Raw genomic sequence first — 25,769 nt, forward strand, 5'->3', positions numbered from 1 at the left:
TGCAACGTCTCAGCAAGGATGAAAGTAAGAGGGTGGGAGAGGAAGCCTAGGGAAGGATGTGGAACATGGGGTTGTTTGTGAGAGCTCAGGGAAAAGGCGCTGACCAAACAAGCAAGAGACTGGGAACTGTCAGGATGGTGGGTGGGTCTCCTCTCTGACCTCAGGACAAGCTACCTTGCCACTCTTCATCCTAAAATGTGCCAAGAACAGTTTGGTGGCTACAGGTACAAGAGGCCAACATCCAACACATCCCTGAAGCAAGTGGCCCAGCAGGTCTGCATGCATCCGCAGCCATTCACCCCTTGTGCCTGGGACTGCTGCTGGCCTGAAGGTGTTTCAACTCCACACCCACCACAGTTTGCCCCACCCCTGCCCTGGCCAGGGAGCCAGGCTGCCTGCACCACCTCCTGGCCAGATTACATCCAGAATCTAGCACCCTTCTGCTGCTGTTCCCTCACCTACCTTCCACCCCAACCATTGTAGGAGATAGCCCTGGAAAATGCCCGGGTCACCTGATTCAACCTCACTACTGCAGAGAAGACACCAAAGGTATTCATTCATTCCACAAACATGTGTTGGGCTACCATTGCGTGCTGCTATACCTGACACTATCCCAAGAGCTGGGATATACTGGGGATGTCCCTTTCCTCATATAGCTAACATCTAATGAGAAGATAGATGTAAAATATATAAAATTAATAACAGCAGAATTAAAGTTATGGTTCCAAATCATGCACTTTTGGAAAGGGACATGTTTCTGAATAAGTACATGGCTGACCATGGGGGGAGAGTTCTTCTTTGAAGATACAACGTATTTTATTTTATTTTTATTAGATTATTTATTTAAATTCAATTTAGTTAATATATAGTGTATTATAATGTTCAGGGGTAGAATTTAGTGATTCATCAGTTGCATATAACAGCCAGTGCTCATTACATCAGGTACCTTCCTTAATGTCCATCACCCAATTACCCCTTCCCTTACCCATCTCCCCTCCAGCAACCAGTTTGCTTCCAAGAGTTCCACATCTCTTATGGCTAACCTTTCTCTCTATTTTCATCTTATTTTATTTTTTCTTCCCTTCCCTGTGTTCATCTTCTTTGTTTCTTAAATTCCACATACAAGTAATTGAAAACATGACATTTAGACCCAGAATCAAAGAATGTATAGAAATTGATCAGCCAAAGAAACAGAGGAGGTTTCAGACAACATTCCAGACAGAGAAGGCGCTGAGGTCCACAGACCATAACCCTGTCTCAACTCATGTCTCTTCTTTGGTGTATCCCCCCTCCTCCCTTATTCCCGCTTATCTCCAGATGAAAATCTCACTGAGGGAAGGAGATATTGGTTTCCTTTTGTTTATTCAAGTTTAAGAACATATGGTGGTTTTTATACTTCAGACTATTTGTAACATTGCAAGTTCTTCCTCTCTTTTTCCTTTAAATACCAACCCAGAGAATTTCATTATTACCTAAACTTGACAGAATAACAAACCAAAAGGGTTTAGCAAGCATCCTTAGCTTTACTGAGCTAGAATCCAAAACAACAATCTCTTTTTTTTCTTTTTTTCTTAAAGAATCTCTGTGATTTTAAGTAGTAGTATACATTTAATTTCTTCACACACTAGAAGTCTACAGGTCATGAAGTTCTATCCACTCTCCCCAAGCCACACATCACTCAGAAAAGCCCTTCTATCTGTCATATCTGGCTTACTATATACATACAACACTATTTCCTATGTGCCTGGATCCATAACAGGCTAGCGTGCCCAAAGATATGAATAGTTAAGGGACCACATCCAGATCAATGGACAATAGACTAGAAGATGCACAACTGAAATGTGAACCTCATGACATGTATGTAAAAACAACAAGAAGGGAGGGGGCATCTGAGTGGTACGGTCAGTTAAAGTGTCAGACTCTTGGTTTGGGATCAGGTTGTTATCTCAGGTTCATGAGATTAAGCCCCTTATTCGGCTGGTGCTCAACACAGACTCTCCTTAAGATTCTCTCTCTCCATCAACCACTGCCCTCTCCCTTTAACTCTCTCAAATAAATAAGTCTTAAAAAAAAAAAAAAAGAACAAGAAGGAAAAATAATTAAGAATTGAGCTAAATTTAGTAAAAAACAAGAATAAAACTTCCATATTTGGGGTACATAAGAACACTGATGGGGCACCTGGGTGGCTCAGTGGGTTAAAGCCTCTGCCTTTGGCTCAGGTCATGATCCCAGGATCCTGGGATCTATCCCTGCATTGGCCTTCCTCCTCAGCAGGGAGTCTGCCCCCCCCACACCTACCTCTCTGCCTACTTGTGATCTCTGTCAAATAAACAAATAAAATCTTTTTAAAAAACCAACACTAATAATAAATGAAATGAAGACTGTGGGTTCTCCTTAATAAAAATGGAGTAATTGAGAGGAATGAACAGTGGCATCACATCACATACATAGACACACCCACATCACATTGCACACATACCACACACACACATACACCACATACACATACCACACACATGTATACACCACACACTACACACACATTGCACACACACCACACACATATACCACACACAAATAACATATACCACACACACCACACACACAACCCTACGCTTACACACATACTGCAAATACCACACACCACACACACATATGCACCACACATACATATACCACACACACACCACCTGTACCACACATACCATATACACATATACACTATACACACACACACACCACATCATACACACAAAAACAGTACACGTACCACAAACACATACACACATACCACACATACACAGCACACACACCTATACCGCACACATACCCTACACATACCCCAAGCACACCACACACAAACACATAAACACAAAGTTTAGCCACAATTTCTTTTTCCTTCTAGCACTCCAGAATTATAGAGAGTGATAACACTTGCCATTGCGTTTTTGGTTTCTGCATCAAACAGCAGAGATTTGTGGCTTGTGGATGACTGTCATCCTTGAGGTATATTTCTGGAAAAAGTGTACAAAACAATGGTGTACAAAAACCTCAGTCTAGGTTCTTGACCATATCTCCTCAGTTATTTATCAAGGAAATGGGAGCACAGTGCCCTCCTTGCAGCTTCTTACAAAGGTCCAATGGGGCAATGCATATAGAAATCCTGAGAGCTTGTTGTCCAATGTCTGTGGATATTTGGGAGGTGACTGTGAAGGATTTGAATAAAATGCTGGAGAAGAAAAAGGAACTATGGCTCATTGATGATGATGAAATCAAAATCCAAAAGATTTCAGCAGATTTTAACTATGAGGAAATGTTGCTAATATTATGGTAGATTTTGTGTCATATTAGACACTAAATCAAGACAAACTGGAGTCCCACACCTAGGTTGAAAAACAGGCCTGGTGAGGATATGATGGGGTAAGAGGTGGAGTAATAGCAGTTGTGATGGAAAGATCTGCCGGGCAGTGTGACCAAAAGACAGTCTTGGAATGCATTGCTTATATTATTTTTTTATTGAAGTATAATTGGCATACAATGTTATATTAGTTCCATATAGACAATATAGTGATTCAACCATTCTATGCATTACTCAGTGCTCACCACAGTAAGTGTAGTCACTGTTTGTCACTGTATGTTATTACAGTATTACTGACTATATTCCTTATGCTGTACTTTTCGTTTTCATGACATTTATTTTATAATTAGAAGTTTGCACCTCTTAATTATTTTTATCTATTTCAACCAACCTCCTCCCTCCCAATCTCCCTTCTGGTAACACCAGTTTGTTCTATGTATATAGAGTTTAGTTTTTTGTTTGTTTATTTCTTTGTCATTGCTATAATTATTATTACAAAATAAATTCAGAACTACACCATTTACATAGGGTTTTGCAGGTATCACCTTATAAATTAAAGAATATTGTTAGATCAATAAGGTAATTACTCCTGTGAACTTTATCCCCTGGTTTTTTTGTCCAGTTCTGGCCACCCACTGTAAAGGGAATGTGAGCAACCTGGAGAACAGCCTAATGTCCAGACAAAGAAATAGAAACTCAGTTCAGCACTGTCATGTACTAGCTGTGTAATTAACCTCAGGAAGGTCATGTAATCTCTCCAAGCCCAGCCTCAGTTTCCTCAGCTGTCAAAGAGCCCTACAGAGCTGTTTTAAAGATTAAGTGAAATTATATATATAGTGATTCCCTGCAGGAAGAAAGACCACTGAATATTATTAGACACTCAGCTATCTTAATTATTCAAATATTGGTGTCCAGTCTCTGGGTCTGCTGTGAACTTGTTTGATCCCGGGTCAGTTTCTTCCCTCCACCTTCACACCTTGGGCTCCTCCTTCCTCCTCCAGCCCCATATGATGAGCCAGTGGGAGGGACACCATCCAGGACAAACCGGATAAACGAATTACATTTGCCACCTGCTCCAAAACAAGTCAATAGACAATCACAACACCAGTTTCCCTTTGAATTCTGCATGTCTAAAATGTTTGCTGAGTACTGACACAGACATGGATGGGGTAAACATGGTCCCCACTCTTATGGCCCTTATAATCTAGTACGTCAGTCAGACAACATAAAACATGTACACACATATGGGCACACACACAGAAAAACACGCAAAAAAAATAATTACAAATGAACAGAATGCTAAAGAAGAACCATACAGAAGAATCCTAATTTGGTAGCCTCAAAAGATGGACTCTTAAAAGAAAGAAAATATGAGCTGAGCCTAGAGGAAGAATTAAGAAACTTCCCATCTCCCCTTCCATGCAGACAGCTGCATCATTCTTGGGTACCAAAAGACTGCTGGCCACCCTGAAAGGGAACTCCCAACTCCCTACCAGAGGGAGTCACATTTTACTGTAGGCTCTGCAGAAAGTCCCCTAAGTTCTCCCACACCTCCCAAGACCTCCCACCCCACCTACCACTCTTCCCAGGTAATAACACCTTCTCTTCTCTCCTAGTCAGCATTTCTAATTAAGGCCTTGCACTCAATCAGCCCTGCCAGGCAAAACCTGCTGGGCCAGAAACACACCTGCCCTGCTTCCACTTCTGTGTGGCATTAAATTCTGAAAAATGTGTCCCTTACCCATAGCCACCCAACCCTTGGCCTCCTGCTCCTCCTTCCACTCCCTGGAACCCTGGAAGCCCTGGAGCAGGGTGGGACACATTGGTGGGGATCAATAGTGCTAAGGCACAGGCCCCTTTCCTGCTGCTTCTTCCATGCTGCCATTTTCTAGATGCTGGGGAAAACAAAAGAAGAGGGCAGAATCAGGTCAGCCACAGAACCAGAAGGGTGAACAGAGACAGAAAATGAGAAGCATTGAAGGGCAGAGAGGGAGGCAGTGTGAAAGAAAGCAAGAAAAAGAGAGACATAGGCAGAGGTGAGAGGGAGACAGAGACATAGAGATAATGAAGAAGGGTGCATGTGTGATAGAGAGAGAGAGAGAGAGAACTGAAGTGGGAAACAAAGAAGCCAAAGGGACAGAGGAAGAGCCTAGGAGTATAGGAGGTAGCTGGGCAAGTGGGGCTGAGATAGTCCCTGCCCTACCCCATCCCTGGCTGAGGCCTTCACAATAAGGTCACAGAAGCATCCAAGGATGGTGGGGGAATTTGGTGGTGGAGCATGTTTTTTCCCAAATCTCACTGATTTGTGGGCGTGGGGGGAGTACACCAGAAGTGGGAGCACCTGTTGTCCCAGAATAAGGATGGAATTAATCTGTGAAAAATCTGATGTGCTACAACTAGTGGGCAGTTTCATGCAATGTGAAGACACGGGACTTTCCACTCTTGACAAATTTCTCAAAACCAGCTGAGGGAATAACAGCTGCATTCCCAGGCTGGGAATGCTGCCTCTGCTCCCCCAGCCCTGCCCAGGCATGGCTCTTCCCCTTCCATTGCACAGACACAAAGGCCTCCATGTGCCCCTGGAGATCCTGAGACCTGACAGGTGTGGTGCAGCCTGGGGAGTCCAGGTTGGGAGGGAGAAGTGGGGAGGAAGAGACTCAGGTGAAGTCCATGGGCACCTGGGGCAAGAAGATGTCATTTCTGGTCCAGAGAATCAGGAAGCCTTTTGGGAGAGCTAGACTGGATTAGTGTTTTAAACCTGGTGTAATTGCAGTAGTCAGGAGTGGGGCAGGGACAGTGTGGGCAAAGGCTCCAAGATGGAAAAGCCCAGCAGCTGAGCCCATACCTTGCCCACCTGGGCTCATTCTGTGAGAAAAGGTAACTTGGAGTGAGATTGTGGAAGGCTCTAACTGCCATGTTGAGTTGTTTACTCTGTCTGAAAAGAGGGACCACAAAATTATCTTGACCAGACAGGTGAGAGGAATGGTGCCATGCTCAGAATCTGAGTCTGTCTTCTCACTGAATGAACTCGAACAGGTCATCTGACCCCTGTGGGTTCAATTTTCTATAAAATGTAGGGTTTTAGCCAGATAAGCATTTTATTCTGGAACCAAAAAAAAAACTTCGTTTGGTGTCTTTTTTTTCCCCTCCCAGCTACTAGTTGTGGAAAACAACTGACAAGATGAGCCCTAGAACCCCTCCTACTCTGACAGTAAGAACCCCTCTTACTCTGACACCTCCTTCATGAGGTGTGTGTCCCTCTTTTACCATGAGCTCCTTCTGACCTGCCAAGGCCTGTGTGCCACAAGCTTCAGGCCAGCCTGCTGTCACGGGAAGTGTCAAACTCCTGGGAGCTCCCAGGGCTGGTGCCTGCATAGCCTATTTGCAGCCTATTTCTGCTGCAAATAGGACTAATTGATACTGAAGGAAAGAGAAAATTCTTCTCTAAACTTGAGGTCTTCTGGCCGGACTGGAAATTAAATTTATATGAGATAGATTAACGGGAGAATAAAACCTGAAAGTTAGTTATTAAGTGCACACAGAGGCCTAAAAATATAATTGAGAACTAAAGAAATAACCAAGGCTGTTAGTTTTTATATATTTTAAACAAAGAGATAATAAGTTTGTCAGGCATTGACAGAATAAAGGAAATTTAATTTTGGGAGCTTGGGGTAGTAAATTAGTAAAAACTAACAAAAAAATTTTTATATAGCCTTCTCTGCTCTCCATTCCCCACCTCTGGTGATGAGGATATCTCTTTACCTCATGCTACAGGGGAGATACCTTTCACATGGAGATTTACTTCTGCTTTCAGTGGGATTAAGAAGGGTCTGAGTGTAGCAACATGGACGCGACTGGAAGAGATTATGCTGAGTGAAATAAGTCAAGCAGAGAGAGTCAGTTATCATATGGTTTCACTTATTTGTGGAGCATAACAAATAGCATGGAGGACATGGGGAGTTAGAAAGGAGAAGGGAGTTGGGGGAAATTGGAAGGGTAGTTGAACCATGAGAGACTATGGACTCTGAAAAATAATCTGAGGGGTTTGAAGGGGGGGGGGGTGGGAGGTCAGGGTACCAGGCGGTGGGTAATATAGAGGGCACGGATTGCATGGAGCACTGGGTGTGGTACAAAAATAATGAATACTGTTACGCTGAAAATAACAAATTTAAAAAAAAAAAAAAAGGGTCTGAGTGTCCTTCTAGCACAGGCTGTCTCTTACATAACTTTCACTTAAAAGGATTGGTATGCCAAAGTGGCGCATTTGGGGGCAGCCTGCTCTTGGCTCCTATGACAGCAAAACTACAGCAATAGCAATATGAATATCCATACCTCCAGGAACTTTAATAGAATCATTATCACATGCCAACCATGAGGTCTAAGACCTTACCACACTTCATTCACTTAACTCTCTCAACAACCCTCTGAGGGGGTGAGGGGTAGTATGAACCCCACTTCATGATTAAGTGGAGTTGGGAAGAATTTATCTATACTGAGGACTCAGAAGAGGCAATGGCACAGAACAGGCTGCCTCAGAATTTGCCATAAAAAAAAAGCATTTGCCCACTGAGTGCTCTGTTTTTACTTAGATTGTATATGTGAGACCAATACAAGTTAAGTATTTGCAAAAGACAATAGTCTAGACCACAGAGTTGTTGATTTGAGGAGGCCTTGAAGAGTGTTTGTGGAGGTCAGGGTGTCTACAGCCCTGTCTACAGCCTGCCTGGGACAGAGGCTCCAGGAGGCCAACAAGACCCTGCCTGGGACAGAGGCTCCGGGAGGCCAACAAGATCCTCCGGGATCAGGTTTGAATCAAAGGGAAGAGAACCTTCCTCAGTCAAAGGTAGGATTGTAAGAAAGGTCAAGAAATTTGAAGGACAGTTTTTATTGTGATACTATTCCTCAGCATCTCACACCCTCCTTGTTGGCTACTCCCTGTGTGAAGGGTTGGGAAACTCATCTTTGATGTTTTAAGTGATGGAGAAATAGAAGTTTCCCCTGGGAAGTCTGTATCCAGCCCCCTCCCCCAAGGAAGGAGAGTCTGGTAGAGAGAGCTCAAGGGGGTTCTCCAGGAACCAACTCTTGAGGGTTCAGTAAATCAGAAAGGGGCACTGGGTCCCCTAGCCCACCTAACCCTCGAGATAAATCATTCCTTCCTTTGCTTACATGCCAGGTGGCCAGACAACAAATAACAAAAGGACAGCAAATGCAGTAAGATCACAGGGACAGTCTTTGAAAAGCAAAAGGGCTGTAAAAATAAGAGGCTGTCAAAACCTGCCTTGTTGATACAAAATTTGGGTGTTCACCCTTTCTGATGGCTGTGTAATATTCCTTTACATATATGGACTGTATCTTCTTTATCCATTCTTCTGTTGGCTCTTGGCTCTTTCCACAGTTTGGCAATTGTGACCATTGCTGCTATGAACATTGGGGTGCAGGTGGCCCTTCTTTTCACTACATCTGTATTTTTGGGGTAAATACCCAGAAGGAAGAGATATAAAACACCAGACACAGTATGAATACCAAAGGATATAGAGGGGAGAAAAGTCCATGTTTCTGGCTTCTTCTTTTTAACCCTCCCCTTCTTCTTCCCCCTTCATGTTTCCAGATCAGGAGAAATAAGATCCTACCCATGTGCTTCCAGTGCACAGCAGAATACTGCCTACTGCATGCAGAATACTTTCAGTATCTGGCTTCTCTCTGAGTGGGAGGATCCCAGGCCTAGAGGACTGCAGAGTGCCAGGCTCTATGTCCCCAGTGAACCCACACCTTGTAGGGCACAGGTGACTTATATGAACACAGCCCAGATAGGCCTGGAGGAATGTAGTCTCTGTCCTAGGGGAGTTCAAGGAGGACAGGACACAGGACCCTTGAGGCATAGCAACTATTACACATAAGCCACAAAAGCTGGCTCTGAGCCTCAGACAGGGAAGGGCAGGAACAGAAAGAAAGCTGGCAGGATGGAGGACTGCCCCAGAAGGCATTCCCAGAGAAGGGGTAGTGGAGCAGACTGAAAAGAGGAGCAGGGACTTGATCCACTCTTTCGTTCATTTGTCCACCTCTCCAACAAACTTCTGTAGCACCTACAAGACTCTAGACACTGCTCAGGACCTGAGGGCGTGGGGGAAAAGAAAACTGGAAATCCTCACAATCCAGTGGAGGGAGGTAGCACACCTATAAGTGATGGGGCCCTGAAATAAGGGCCACATTCACATTTAGACAAGTTGGTGTGTGCGCAGAGAGGGGCTTCAGGCCTTGAACCCATGTGAGTCTTGGGGGCTGCCAGGCAGATGACAGGGCTAAGGTACATGGGACAGAGGGGCAGCCAGAAAGGGAAAGAGAAGTCAAACAAGCATCAGCCCACCTTCCCACCTGGCTTAGGAGCTGGGTGCTCAGGGAAGGGGAAGATGAGGAGAGAGGAAGGTGGGGCCTACTCAGAGGGCTGGGAATGTCCAGCTCTGGGGTCTCAGAGCTGCTTGGAGGATAATGGGGGGCTAGCAGTAGAGGATCATCCTAACCTGAAAAAGGAGGGACAGGATGGGGCTGACAGGGAGGGGACACCCAAGTGTTGAGTCAGGACAGAGGGTGAGGACAGGGAAAGCCCGGCAGCCAGGCAGACACAGGGAATAGTCTCAGAGGGAGCAGGGGCTTCCTCGGTGTTTGAAATGAGGCCAAGCCTTAATGATGTTGTACAAAGCTCACCCGGGAGACAGGGTGTTGACAATATCACTGTGCCCCACCAGCAGGTAGTTGGGAATTAAATATCCCTTGTCCACTGCACACTGGATCAGGTTCTAGGCTGCCTCCAAAGCTGTGGCATTGGGCGAGGTATCTGCAAAACAGTTATCTATCTGTTAAAGGTTTCCAAGGCACCCTGCCCAGGGCAGGACCCACTCCTGAATCACCTGTAATGCACCCCTACCACCATGCTAATATATTCTGCTACTGCCTGCAAGTCTATATACAGAAAACAAAGTCAGGCCTTAGATTCATCAGCATCAAAGTTCTTCCTGAATGAAAAGAACAGAGTCTGGGATACATAGAGTTGTTTGGGGATGTACAGAATGTTTGTCTATTGCAAATATTTAACTTGGTAGTTCTCAATTGGGGGAATTTAGCCTCCCAGTGGATATTTAGTACTGACTAGACACGTTTTTGGTTGTCACAAATAGGCAAAATATGTTACAGGCATCTGGGGGAGAAGCCAGGGATGCAGCTAAGGGTCCTACAATACACAGGTCAGTTCTTCTACAAAGACTTACCCGATCCAGGATGTCAATAGTGTTGAAGCTGAGAAACCTTGCTTTGGCCACAAGGTGTGCTTCCTGTACCTTCACATACCCACCCCCATCCCAGGCACCTTCCTAGGTATCCCCTCGCCCCACCCAACATTCATTTTAGTATCACCCTGAACCAGTCCCAGTGACATGGGCTCCTCTTCCCAGAGGTGCAGCAAAAGTTCCCTGAGTCTAAACAAACTCTGGTCAAGAGGTCTGAACAATGGCAATTGTCAGTGAACATTCTGGATGCTGATACAAGGACTAATCTAGGGATGTGGCAAATAAGGTAAAGGTTCCCACATTGTTGCCATGGTAAAAACTTAGCAAAATATATGCACAAAGATATTTTCCCCTTGTCTTATATATGTTTTGATGTCAGAAGAGAAAGACATTTGATTGGTTGTGAAGGAGATAGATTCAGGGTGGGCATTCTCTCTGGGGGTGGGGGAGTTCACTCCTGGTAACACTCAGATTAGTCAAATGATAAATCTGAAGCTGGCTAAGTCTAGCATATGCAGGCACTGAAGTGATGCCTGAGTTTGATGCTGTTGTCTTGCATTTGAGACACTCTCCCTCAAACACCATACAATGACTGCTACTGCCCAAAGCATGCACTTACCCAAGAAAGTTCCCATAAAGGCAATGCCCAGGGCAATGTCATTGTAGCCAGGAGCATGGGAACCTTGGACATTTCAGCCCACTCCTTCATAAATAGCACCATCCTGCCCCACGAGGAAGCTAAAGGACCATGAGGGGAGATGGAGATCAGCATGACAGACAGACAATCTGGGATTGTTTCATTTATTTATTCACTCTTTCATTCAATCACTCATGCTTTATTCAGCAGACACTGATTAGCTATTAAATTCTAAGCACTGAGTTACAAAAAAGACAGCAAGGGCATGTTGATAAACCAGCTTTCATCAGAAAGGGGCAAGGGGAGGAAGCCCAATTTATAGCCTTTACTGATTTCTGTAGTGTAAAACTCCCACCATAGCTGATTTTCAGCTACTGATGATTTAAAAAATGTCCAGGCTCCCTAATAATCCACTCTCATGAGCCTATCCAGCTCTGCCACACTGCTGCTACCTTAAGGAGCTCACAGTCTAGGAAGAAAAGAGCAACAGCTGCCATCCCTGCAACCTGGCCTTCCCCAAACCTTGCCAATGACATTGTTTCCCTGGAGGTAAGCTGTGGCTGCCTCACTACTAAGGTCAAAGTACACTTCTCTAGCCCTGCCTTGCCTGATCCCTCTGCATCCACAAACATCTTCCCCCCTTCACTTCCATCCTACTCTCTCTCCCAGCTGTCTTTTGTGGCTGCCCCTCACTCCTCTGCACTTTGTCTCCCTGTGTCCTTTCTTTAAATGTGCAGTTCTTCATGTCTTTCTGATGCAAATTTAATATCAAACCCTGCTTTTAGTCCCTTGGCAACATAGTCCAAACTTCCCAGTTTAAGTGTCAAGGTTATTCATGAGATGGCCCCTGTTTGCCTCCTTATCTTTCACCATCCGTCTCTTTGTCATCTATTTTAATTATGATAAAATTCTCTTGGTTCCTCAAAGACACCATTCTCGGGCTGGCATCCAGGACTTTCCACAGAGGTCCTTTTTCTCTGTTTGAAACACTCTTCCCACTCTTCTGACAAGTTCGCTCATTTCTTAGGTCAGCTGATAGTCACCTCCCAAGGAGTACTTCCTTAATACTCAATACCCTAGCAAGCTAGTGTGTTAAAAATGTCTCCTGTTTACATTTTTGCACCCTTTATCATAACACTTAATGTACTCTATTATGATTTATTCATTTAATTATCTTTCTCATTTAGCAGAGTATCAGCTCCATTAAGGCAAGAACCAAATCTGTGCTACATCTGATAGCATCCCCATGTCACAGAGTACGCATTCAACTGTATTCTCAGTGAATTAATTTATAGCAAGTGGGTGTTCACTCCTGACTACAGGTCATTTCACAGTGAGCAGGGTCATGAAAGTTATGGTACAAGGGACACAATAAAAGGGCAAAAACCAAGGGACAGGAAACTGGCTTCTGAAACCTGAATGGAAAAAGGAAAAGGTCCTTTCTCAGCACCCATCATTTTCCATTTTAGGTTAAAAACATATAGTAAAATTTCAGGTATCCATTCTATTCAAAGAGAGCAACTCTGTATAAACCTGCATAGCAGGATATAGCAGAGCACTTGACAAGTCTTAACAGATGAAAGGTATTGGAGGAAATTTTCTCCTATCTCAAAAGGGTTGAAACTAAAGCAGGAAGGAGAGAGGAGATTCTATCAGCACAGAATCACGTAGTAATTGTAATTCCACGGTAATCACAATTGGTAAATGTAAGCCCACTGGATTTGGTAATCCAGTGGTAATTGGTAAATCCAGCTAAGGCACAGAGTGCCTGGCCAGAAGGAAGGTAGGTCTAAATTCCAACTCCACTAGCTAAGCCATGAAGCCATGAAGCCATGAAGCCCCTAAACAAAGGGCTTCTTAGTTAATGTGTACTGTCTGTACCCTGAACAGAGTGCCTGGCCAGAAGGAAGATAGGTCTAAATTCCAACTCCACTAGCTAAGCCATGAAGCCCCGAAACAAAGGGCTTCTTGATTAATGTGTACTGTCTGGATTAGTGGTGGCCCATCCTGAGACTTAACGTTCAGTATTATTATTTCTGATGGATATGAGATGGTCTCTAACCTCATACATCTTATCTGTGAGCTTGGAGTGCATCCTGCAAGAAGTTTTTATTATCCCATTAAGTCAGTGTGCTCTTTATTAAAAAAAAATTACAGGAGAAAGAGGAAGCCTCCTACACTGTTGGTGGGAATGCAAGCTGGTGCAACCACTCTGGAAAACAGTATGGAGGTGCCTCAAAAAGTTGAAAATAGAGTTACCTTATGACCCAGCAATTGGGTCATATACCTTGGGTATATACCTAAAGATACAAACATAGTGATCTGAAGGGGCATGTGCATCCGAATGTTTATAGCAGCAATTTCCACAATAGCCAAACTATGGAAAGAACCTAGATGTCCATCAACAGATGAATGGATAAATAAAATGTGGTGTATATATACAATGGAATACTATGCATCCATCAAAATAAATGAAATCTTGCCATTTGTGACGACATGGATGGAACTAGAGGGTATTATGCTTAGTGAAATAACTCAGTTGGAGAAAGACAACTATCATATGATCTCCCTGATATGAGAAAGTGGAGATGCAACATGGGGGGACTGGGGGGGGGTAGGAAGAGAGGGAGACAAACCATAAGAGACTCTTAATCTCACAAAACTGAGGGTTGCCAGGGGGAGGGAGGGAGGGAGAGGGTGGTGGGGTTATGGACATTGGGGAGGGTATGTGCTATGATGAGTGCTGTGAGGTGTGTAAACCTGGCAATTCACAGACCTGTACCCCTGGGGCTAATAATACATTATATGTTTATAAAAAATAAAAATTAAAAAAAATTACAGATCTTGGCATTAGAGCAAACAAAGGATATTATCTGGCGCCTTCAGACAGGAAAGATATTCTCTACAGGCTTACAATCTTGCATTTGTACAACTTCCTCTAATAGCTTTCCATCAGTCTTGGCCTCAATCATGTCAATATATGATCTTTAAAAAGGACACATTTTGAGTACATGCCCAAGGAGAATGACTAGCCCTTTAGCTATATCCTAGGTAAGACTCACCCAGAGCTGCATGAAAAATCAAAGTTATACATAAAGCACCTCTCATATGGTGCACATTCAGTAATTCAAAAATTCAGAGTCTGTCCTCAGGCAAAAGAAGCCCACATGTCCTGAGGTCCACTTACTTATATCCAATGTCACACGAGTTCAGCCTGTCTATGAGGAGGGACTGGATATCTTTGACCAGCAGGCAGCACTCATCAGACATGATGCAGGTTCTCCTAGCAGTGTGTATGATGATGATGTACTTAGCTGGGAGCAATGGGTCTCCCTGGCCTCCCATGCAGACCATGAGATAATAGTGGAGCAAACTGAGAAGGGAAGCAAAAAAAAAAAGGGGGGGGGCATGTGGGCTTATTGTGCCCACCCATGTTCACTACTGAACATCCCCATCCTAACCTGACTCTGACTGTGGAACTCAAGAGAGCCCACCTGAGAGGTGAGTATGTTTTCCTGATTGAATTAGATTCAAGAGGCAAGAATCATAGAGCCATGGGATCTAAACCAAAAACAAAACCCAGAGGACAGTGGGGATGTTGATCCTAAGAATAAATGGATGTTCATTTCCAAGGAAAAAGGATACCTATCTATCTGCATGATTGTCATGTGTGTATGTGTGTGTGTGCCTGCATAACAGGGCCTTTTGTACAAATTAGTTGAATCATCAACTGAAAGCATGTCTTTGAGACTTACCTGTAATCCCTAAAACTCTCTGTCAATATAAGCAATTATTAATTTTAGTAGATAGCACTAATCCAATGACTGAGATCAAATTTACTCAGAGCTTTCATATAATAGAGATAATTATCTTTAAAACTTTAGTAAGACTAGGAAAAGGTTGAAAGTGGTTATTAACTATACTTTTTTTTTTTTCTAAGTGAACTCTCTCCCCAATGTGGGGCTCAAACTTAAGACCCCAAGATCAAGATTCACATGCTCTACCAACTGAGTCAGCCAAGTGCCACTTAACTATACTGGTTTTGATGTTATTGTTTGTTAAACCCTTTTTAAAATCTAGTATTTAATACCCAAATTACCCTAACAATTTCCTCTGACTTCGGTATTGGTAGTGATGTAAGCCCTTCAGTTTATCAGTGCTGTTCTGGTTCAGAAAGATGTGCATTTGTGCTTTTATGTGTTGTGCTTGTATGTGTTAGATGCCTATTCCTCTCCATGTTTTTTTTTGTTTTGGTTCTGTTTTTGTTTTTGTTTGCCTCCACAGCCCTTTTCACCTTCTAACATGCCAAATATTTGACTTGCTTATTTGCTTATTTTCTTTTTCTACCCTCTAGGTTGAAACTTCACAAGGGCACCACTTTTGTGTTTTGTTCCATAACAGGTTCTCAGTAAGTAATTGTTGACTGATTAAAAAAATGAGAACACATATATTACACCAGGTTAATACAATGGTTCTATCATTCTAGGAATCTGAGGGATAAAGAGGTAACCTAGAGGGTCCTTCGCAAGGTGTGCCAGCCCCAAAAGTTCAGAGAGCTATGTGACCAGTTGCCTAACTGAAAAGTCCACTCCCAATGGCATTTGAAAGTTTGTAGGGGGTAGTCTGGTTGGGTGGGTCTAGAAGGAGGCTCCGGTAGGATTGAAGGTCTTACCTTCCTTGGCATTTGCCTTCTGCAGAGGGAGTAGGCAGTTCTCACCTTTCACAAGAAGGGGCTGAACGTACTTTGATGACAGGTGGCCCTTCTGGACAGCATAGGAGATCAGGCCCTTCATTGCTGATTGGGCATCCAGGCTGGGACTGTGGCCTGAAAAAGAGCCATCTGTAGCAACCTAGGTCTGGCCTGCATTTCATGGGGCTGTGGGAGAAGGATTAGATGCCCTGCCAGCCCTTACATAACTGTTGGAAGGAAACTGGCTCATCACCTAGGTTGGAAAGCCTAAAAGTTAAGGATCCACCTGCCACAGGATGAAGACCTTTCCCAATAACCTGCCAAAACTTCATTCATTGCTCTTTCTCCATGGAAGAGCTAAAATGCAACCCCATGTTCAGTAATGCCCAGCTAGCTGGGTCAGGGTTTCCCATTGGAAGAGGCTCATCCAGGCATGTGCCAGCCTCTTTACTGCATTAATTTCTTTAATCCTCACCAAAAACCTCTGAGGTAGATGCTGTTATGTTATTATTCACAGAAAGGAACTTGAGGCTTCAAGAAGTAACATGCTCAAGACCCTACTACTAACAGGGTGACACCCAGGTAACAATAACACACACACACACACACACACACACACACACACACACACACACACATAAATGCTGAACACAGAGTCCTCTGGTGTGCTGGAAGCCACCCTGGAACTGGAAATGGAAGGTGTGAGCTTGCCTTCTGATTCTTCTTGGGTCACTTCCTCCAGAATTCAGGATGTACTTTGTGTAACAGCAAATCAGGAAACTTGTCTGGATTTTCTCACAGAGTATTGGGAGGGGACAATAAGAAACTAGACATGCAAGAGCTTTAACAGTCAAGGGTGCACAAACTCAGGGGAATGGTCCTGGAGCATGTATGTTAGAATGCTGGGAGAGCTGGGAGGACAGACAGCAGTAAGACTAGAAGAAAGTGGAAGGGATTCAGGGATTGGAGGCCTCAGAGTGGTCTTACCATGAGAGACTATGGACTCTGAAAAACAATCTGAGGGTTTTGAAGGGACGGGGGGTGGGAGGTTGGGGTACCAGGTGGTGGGTATTATAGAGGGCACGGATTGCATGGAGCACGGGGTGTGGTGCAAAAATAATGAATACTGTTATGCTGGAAATAAAAAAAAAAAAAAAACCTGTACAGAAATCTTGAGGTAAGAGATGGGAGGAAGAGGTGCCTGATAGGAAACGGGAAGCAGGGTCTGGTGCTGCAGAAGAGTCAGAGTCAGAGAGGAAGATGTGACAGTCACTTACAGAAGAGAGCAGAAGCCTACATGTTTCCATAAAGAAAAAGACTGTCCATAAAGAGAAACAATGGCCACCACCTCCACTGAAAAATATCCAGGGGAAAAGGAGATACCTCAGAGACTGAGGAGGAAACCAGAGTAGGAAGAGGAGAACCAACACCATTCACATAAGCCAAGAGAGAGGGGAACTGCAGGACAGTAGATCATCAGGGAACTAGGAGAAGGTCAAGGAGGCAATGTAGAAACAAAGAAGTAGGTAACTCTTTGGAGAAGGGCAACTGAGATGATGATTACCTTCCTTGGTGCCAAAAAAAGCAAAGCCCAGGGAGATGTTGTTGTATCCCTGGGTGTGCACGCCTTGGACATTCCAGCCAACACCTTCATACACCCTGCCATGGTCCCCAACCAGGAAGCTGTGGAGCAGGAGATATAGGCTGAGTGGTTGGCACTGTGGCACATCCCCACAAAAGGAACCATTTGTCAGTTTCCAAAAGGAGAAGGGCTTAAGCTCTGTTCACTACAGGGAATTTGCATGTACTTGTCCCAGACAGTGGATAGGCCAAGTCAATTATATTCCCTTAGAATTCAGAACCAACCCCCAAACTCCCTATCTCCCTCCTTTGTTTAGAAGCCCAGGTTTTATGTAAATCATCCTACACACTAAGAAGGAAGAGAGGCCCTGGTGCCACCAGAGTAGCTAACCCAGTTACACTGTAAGATTCTTCTTAGCTTCCACATTGCCTCAAACACAGCTCTCCTCCTTCTTCCAAAATGCATGTTAACCTGTGTCATCTCCACATAGGCTGTTCATGTGATTCCTCCCTGCCAGGTTACTGTCTTATATAGATTTCTCAGGAAGTATCTCCTCAGATAAGGACATGGATGCAGGCACTTTTTTTGAGAAGGGGTCCCAGAAGCCGGTATGAGGGAGCAAGGAGAGAGAGTCAGAAGGAAGAAATCCAACAAAGTATACACAATTGGGCCAGCTTCACAATGGCTACCTGGGGCTCAGAACTTTTCCCCCCATTGCCTGCCACCAGACAGGTAAACTTCCAAGGAACTGAGTACATGCACCTAAATATTGTCCCTAAGAAGGACTGAGGGCTGAGGAAGTTATTTACAACTGTTGACCCCTGTGGGGGATTAACTCCCTTTCACCATCAGGAGTGGTAAAAGTCTGAAGCAGAAAAACAGAGATGCAGAAGGTAGTCAAAGTGAAAAGCAATCACCATGCATAGGAACTGTCTACACCTAGGTAAGGTCAGAGGTGGGCTGAGGACATGCAGTCCTAGGCACTAAGAGAGCCCACTAGAGTGACCACTAGAGTAAGACGCCTCACCATAAGAGCCCCCTACATGCAGTGAAGTGGAACATGCAGTGGGCAAAGAGCCAGTTTTGAGTCAGTCTGTGCTCCACAACCTCGTAACACGCCCAGTCAACCTAGATGACTCTCAGAAAAATCAAACAATGTCCCTGCCTTGGTCCCCTCACCTGGAGCATGGAGATGGTAATGTATGCCTGACAAATGCACCCACGCACTTGGTAGTCATTCATAACTACTAGTGTGCTGTGTGAACCAGTTTTGGAGGGAGCTAGGAAGTATAGTTATTATTTAACCTTCCCTGCTTCCTTTTAGGAGATCTAGAAAATTCAAAAGGATTTAGAATTTTATAGGGTTTTTAATATTTTATTCACTATAAATCTGATATAAGCTCAACCCAGGAAATGAGGAAAGAAGTCGTAAGTAAGGGTGAGAGGAGCACCCTAAGGAGCAACATTGATCATATACCCCCACATGGCCCTTACCTGTAGGCCACATCACACCAGCTGTTGTGTATGTGCTGAGCCCGCAGCTCCCACAGCCTCTGACTGCACGTAGTCTGGTTGTGACACTCCAGTCCAGGGATATGGTGTGTGATAAGGAAATCCACGGGCATGGTGAGTGGGATGCTGCAGCCAACAGTTTCGGCCCCCAATTCCTTGCAAGAGATCACTGTGGATACATCTGTGGGGTAATCATGAAGGTGAGGAGGATATTACTCAGTGTATCCTGCCCCATTGCTGCCTCACTAACCTCCCTTGTTAACCTCCCTGGGTGCCATTCTGGGCTCCATGGGCCCAATAGGGGTGGAAGAGTCCTGGGAAGAGGCTTTCTTTCTTTTCTTTTCTTGTCTTTTTCTTTCTTTCTTTTTTTTTTTTTTTTGATTGATTTATTTATTTTTTAAAGATTTATTTATTTATTTGCCAGAGATAGAGAGAGAGAGTACACACAAGCAGGCAGAAAGGCAGGCAGAGGCAGTGAGAGAAGCAGGCTCCCTGCCGAGCAAGGAGCCCAATGTGGGACTTGATCTCAGGACCCTGGGATCATGACCTGAGCCGAAGGCAGCGGCTTAACCAACTGAGACACCCAGGAGTCCCAGGGAGGAGGCTTTCAACAGACACTCCATCTACTTCTCAGACACACCATCTCCTTCTCACCTCCTCATCTATTTCCTCTCCACTGCCCCTAACGCAGAGTTTGCACATGCCTAGAGCAGCTTAGATGCTCTGCTTCCCTATAGAGGGCATCCACATCCCACTGGACAGACTCCACCCTGAAGCTCCTGCCCTGCTCTATTTCTGGACCTCTGCTTTAGGAAGAAGCTCCTTCCCACTGCTTCCCCTGGGAAAGCCCTGAGTGGCCCCTCTGAGTTTCATTGCTGCACACTATGCTCACTGACAGTTTGCTCTGTGACTCTGACTGTGTCCTTTGTCCTGCCCTGAGTGCTTTCTGAGGGGACTACATCTCTTCCTCAACCTAGAGGCTCTCTGCAGATAGGTCCTGGCCCTCCCATTCAGTTGGATGACTCCCTCAGGGCAAGGTGAGGGTCTCCATCTTTAGGCTAGAGGGCTCTGAGTGCAGATGCTGAATCTCCCTGTCCTGGCTTCTGTCCTCTTCTGGTACCACACCAGACCCCCAAAGCCTGTGGCATCCCTGCAGGTGTTTTCTTGATGCTCCACTGTCTTAGTCCCATTTGCCACATGCCAACCACAAGGGGCAGAGCAGATTTCAGAAGCACTCTAGTCACAGAACATACCCAGCTGTCTTTAAGCCTCCTCACCATTGAGACTGAGATTTCCTTTCTCAGTGAGATAAGAGATGTTGCCAAACAGGTCCCGAAGGCCCTCTGATACACGTTTGGCTTGTGTTTCATCCCAGGAGAAATCACCTGCAGAAGAACAGTCCATTTTACAGGTCCTCAGAGAGGCCTAGTACTAGCCATCTCAGAGACAGATTCAGGCCAGATCACTGAGGCCTCTCCAGGAGAACTCTCTGTGCTAACCAGAGGACCACCTCCAATAGCAACACATGCATATTTTTCTTCAACATCAACTCCAGGGAATCCCCAGAATACAGTTAAATAGCCAAGAGCAGGAAGTTGGAAATATACCCATTTCTCATGAGCTGCATCTATATGCACTACTGGGAAAACAACAATAAACTGGAAATGTATCTAAGCATCTCAAAAGTGCAGGGTTTTCTTTTGTGTGGATTTTACCAAGTAGAAACAATGAAAAGATGATATGGAAAATTGCACAAATCAAGTCAGTTCTTTCAGACCTGATTTGGAGTCATGTGTTGTGCCAAAGCCCCTCTGTATGTGACTGACACCCCTAGCCTCAAGAAACTTCCTCTTACTGAGAAACATAACCCCAGCCACATACAGATAGAATCATTGCTTCCCTTGCTCAGGTGCAAAGTTCTTCATGTGCATTATCTCATTTAACCGTCAAAAGTTTGGGAAATCATAAATTTATTTCAATTATCAGATGGGAAAATAAAGGTTTAAAGGGATGAATAATTTGCTTAAAACATTGCTGGAGGTAAGCCAAGAATTTGAAACCAAGTTTATAGACTTCAAGTTCTGTGTTCCAAAAGCAAAGCTATTTTTTTCTCCCTAAGGGAAAGGTAACATTTAAAGAACTCTGATCCAGTAAAGGAAAACCATCCCAGGCCCTAAGACCCAGAGCTGAGACACAAAGCCACAGAAGCATCCTCATGTGGTCCCAAAACACTGTTAGGAGAGTGAAGAACTCAGTCCTAGGAGAGACACTGACAGTTAATCAGACCATCTTCACTCCTCAAACAGGCCACCTACCCCACTGCATGGTACCCCTGTCTGCCTTCCTGCCAAACTATGGGCCTCCTGAGGGCCAGCATCTGACCAGGACTCTCAAGGTCCCCAGTTTATGTCAGGTGTTCCTTAAATGGGTAAACACCCTCATCTAGTTTCCCTGGGCAACTAGATTTCACTGAGTGACTACTAATGTACAAGGTCAGCATAGGCACTCACACATATAATCTTATTTAATCCTTATGCTAACACTGCCATGTAGTATTATTAACCCCCATTCTTATAGAAGAGAAAATCCAGGAATAGTAGAACTAAAAAATCCAAACACACATGGATGGGTCTCGTGCTGAGAACTCCTTCCCAGTGGGGGATGCAGTGGAGTGAGAGAGGGTACAAGAGTCAGTTGGGGGTATTCCCCAGCTCTAGGGCAGAAGAAATCTGATCTTAACACTCCATGTGGTACATCCAGTCTCTTCAAAGGGAGAGGGCTTCACAACAAGAAATGCACTCACACCCACACTCAGAAATACCTGTGGGTCCTGCAGTATCCCAGCCCAACACAGGTCAGGGTGCAGGTGGCTCTCCCATCATTGGCTGGCAGTTCCTTCCTTCAAATTTGGCCACTGGCCCTGCCCTGCTCCTCCAGCTGCAACTTCCTAGGCCTTCAGGCTCCTTCTCACCAAGGGAACACTTGAGCTCTGGTCTTCCAGAGGGAAGGGGATCCCTATTGGAAGGTGAAGAGAAGGCAGAGTTCTGAGGCTCCCACAGGTTTTATCCAGGACACCCAGAGGAACTGGAGGAGACCAGATTCAAGCTGAAAGCAAGGCCTCCCCCTGTGAATAAGCCCAGGTACCTCCTCCCTGGAAAATGACGCGATTGCCCTAGGCTCCCTGAGCTGTTTTCTCATTGCCAGTCCTTAGAAACCTGACCAACCCAACATCTGGGAGTACTTCCTGGCCTTGGAGACTGTAAGAGGAACAAATTTTGCCACTCCAGGATATGCTTCTTTGGCATATTGATTATGCCAAGCTGGTTATTTTTTTAAGGAAATACACAAGAGCCATGAGAAATGCTGAAATCCAAGAAATAAACTTTTTGTAAGAGGCTTTTACATAAATAAGGGATATCTCCACTTGTAAGGGTGACTCCTTTAGTACCAGAAAGAGGGAGTGACTGTCAAATCTCTAGAAGATGCAATCAATGGAGAAAGCAATGACTTCTGCTTATACTTTGCCCTTATTTGCTGTGCTTTACCTGGTGACCTCCCACAACTGATTCCCTGCCACCAACATTTTTGGTCTTTAGCTGAAAATGGTATTCAAGGTGATGGCTTTGGCCATTTCAGTTAGTAACTCAGTTTTCCAGGGGCTCTCCCATGTATACAGGAGGAATATAATTTCTTTTTTTAAAGATTTTATTTATTTATTTGACAGAAAGAGAGAACACAAGTAGGCAGAGAGGCAGGCAGAGAAAGAGGGGGAAGCAGGCTCTCCGCTGAGCAGAGAGCCCAATGCAGGGCTCCATCCCAGGACTCTGAGATCATGACCTGAGCCAAAGGTAGAAGCTCAAGCCACTGATCCACCCAGGTGCCCCAGGAGGAATATAATTTCCTAAGCTTTGTTTGTTTTCTCCTGTTAATATGCCTCACATCAATTGAATTTTTAATCCAGCTAAATAATCTTGAAGGGCAGAGGAAAAATGTTTTCATCCTCAGCAAGACTGACCTGCTCCAGGAGTGTCAAGGCTATAGATAGGGGTCACTGACCAATATCCCACCCCTCCCCACCTCCTTCCAAGGGGTTCACCTGCACCAATAGGATGGGGGCAAGGAAATAGAAAGGTACCTTCCAGAAAGCAGCACAAAATGTCATCATCACTAGAACTTATTCTGGCCCATGCATCTACCACCACCACCAAGAGTGACTGGCCCCTCACCTATTCCCAACTCAAGGCCCTCATACAGTCATCACCTGACTGGTTTCTCCTGGAAACCATGAGTCTTCACAGAATCTTCACAGAAGAAATTCCATTCCGTGTAGATATTTCCCTCGTGGGGAACCTGCAGGGACCTGTAGAGTTTTCACTTCCTAGGGAAAGGTGGGCAGTCTCCTGAGACTACAAAAAGAACCCTTCTAAGGGAATGTCCCAAATCCACACAGGTGGGCCTAAGTGGGACTGAAGTCTTACACTCAGGTCTGTGGGCCCCAACAATGTCCCATTGAGAAGCCCCCATCAGTGTGCCAGCTCCACCTGCTGTTCTCCCCCATTTAATTGACCAGACCAGGGCTGGGGAGAGAGTCCTCAGGAACAGTGTGAAAGAGAGCAGAGGGGTTCTGAGCTTATCCCAGCTATAGCCTGGGACCAACACTGTAGGGACCACATCAGTTTCCCAAGCTTTTCTGACTTGTTATTTTTCCTAACCTTCACTTTCTTCTCACCCTGACTAGTAGTAAAATGCTTACAAAGAAAAAGTCTGTGTCACGAATGACATATCAGATAAAGGGCTAGTATCCAAAATCTATAAAGAATTTATCAAACTCAACATCCAGAGAACAAATAATCCAAACAAGAAATGGGAAGAGGACATGTACAGACATTTCTGCAAAGAAGACATCCAGATGGCCAACAGACACATGAAAAAGTGCTCAACATCACTCGGCATCAGGGAAATACAAACCAAAACCACAATGAGATACCACCTCAAACCAGTCAGAATGGTTAAAAGTAACAAGTCAGGAAATGACAGATGTTAGAGAGGATGCAAAGAAAGGGAAACCTCCTACACTGTTGGTGGGAACGCAAGCTGGTGCAACCACTCTGGAAAACAGCATGGAGGTTCCTCAAAAAGTTGAAAATAGAGCTACCCTACAATTCAATAATCACACTACTGAGTATTTACCTTAAAGATACAAATGTAATGATCTGAGAGGTCACATGCACCTGAATGTTTATAGCAGCAATATCCACAATAGCCAAACTATGGAAAGAACCTAGAAGTCCATCAATAGATGAATGGATAAAGAAGATATGGCATATATATATATACACACAATGGAATACTTCGCAGCCACCAAAAGAAATTAAATCTCACCATTTGCGAATGACGTGGATGGAAATAGAGGGTATTATGGTGAGTGAAATAAGTCAATCAAAGAAAGGCAATTATCATATGATCTCTCTGATATGAGGAATTTGAGAGGCAGGGTGGGGGGTCGTGTGCATTAGGGAAGGAAAAAAATGAAGTAAGATGGTATCAGGAGGGAGACAAACCATAAGAGACTATTAATCTCACAAAACAAATTGAGGGCTGCTGGACAGGGTAGGCGGGTATTTGGGATAGAATGGTTGGGTTATGGACATTGGGTAGTGTATGGGATATGGTGAGTGCTGTGAAATTTGTAAGCCTGATGATTCACAGACCTGTACCCCTAGGGCAGATAATACATTAGATGTTAATTTTAAAAATGTTAAATGTTGCATCACCACTTCCTCAACATGGGTGCTTAAGTGGGTAGGAGAAGAATAAATGAAATAAGATGGGATTGGGAGGGAGACAAACCATAAATGACTCTTAATCTCACAAAACAAACTGAGGGTTGCTGGGGGGGGTGTTTGGGAGAAGGGGGTGGGATTATGGACATTGGGGAGGGTATGTGCTTTGGTGAGTGCTGTGAAGTGTGTAAACCTGGTGATTCACAGACCTGTACCCCTGGGGATAAAAAATATATGTTTATAAAAAATAAAAAATTAATTTAAATTAAAAAAATAAATAAATAAATAAATTTAAAAAAATGTTAAATGTTTAAAGACCCACTTTTAAATCTGTTTTGGGCCTTGGAAAAAACGCATGACAGTTGAATGTAAGTCTGTGCCTGGAGAGCTGATAGTGTATAGTCTGTCTTAGTTCAGTGTTCTACAGTGCACGTTGGTCTGCAGATTATTTGAAAGTGGACACAAGAGCTGTTTCTATCACTGTTGTGATTTAGCAACAGTTTTCCGACTAAAAATTATATCCATATTATAAGGCATATGAAAACTAGTGGTGTTGCAAATATTTTTAGAAAAAGTGACCTGTAACAGAGAGAATATGCTAAATGAATTTGGAAGTGATGCACAAGGGAGCAACATCAAGCAGAACACTGTCACTGGAATTGTGTCTTTGAAGTTGGTCAGATGAGCTCTTAAGGAGAATCCATGAATGACAAGATTTGAGTTGTACTGATTTATGTAGGTTGCACTGCTGAAGTGCCATTTGATGTTGTATCCTTCTCACAGGTAAACCTTATAGCCATAGATCTTAATTTTAGATCTTAATTCACCTAACTGGTGAATTTCAGAACCATCATTATTATGCTTTATCGTCCACAAAATTGTTATGGCCACATTTTACCCATTTAATGTTGAGTTTCCCAAATCTTA

At 44.2% G+C, this 25,769-nt stretch overlaps 1 pseudogene; it reads right to left on the reverse strand.

Moving 5' to 3' along the window:
• Window positions 1-9,990: 9,990 nt before the first annotated feature.
• LOC116567347 lies at window positions 9,991-21,270 on the reverse strand (annotated as a pseudogene).
• Window positions 21,271-25,769: the final 4,499 nt, after the last annotated feature.

Source organism: Mustela erminea, chromosome 10 (assembly GCF_009829155.1).
Source record: "Mustela erminea isolate mMusErm1 chromosome 10, mMusErm1.Pri, whole genome shotgun sequence".
In the NCBI taxonomy this organism is placed as follows: Eukaryota; Metazoa; Chordata; class Mammalia; order Carnivora; family Mustelidae; genus Mustela; species Mustela erminea.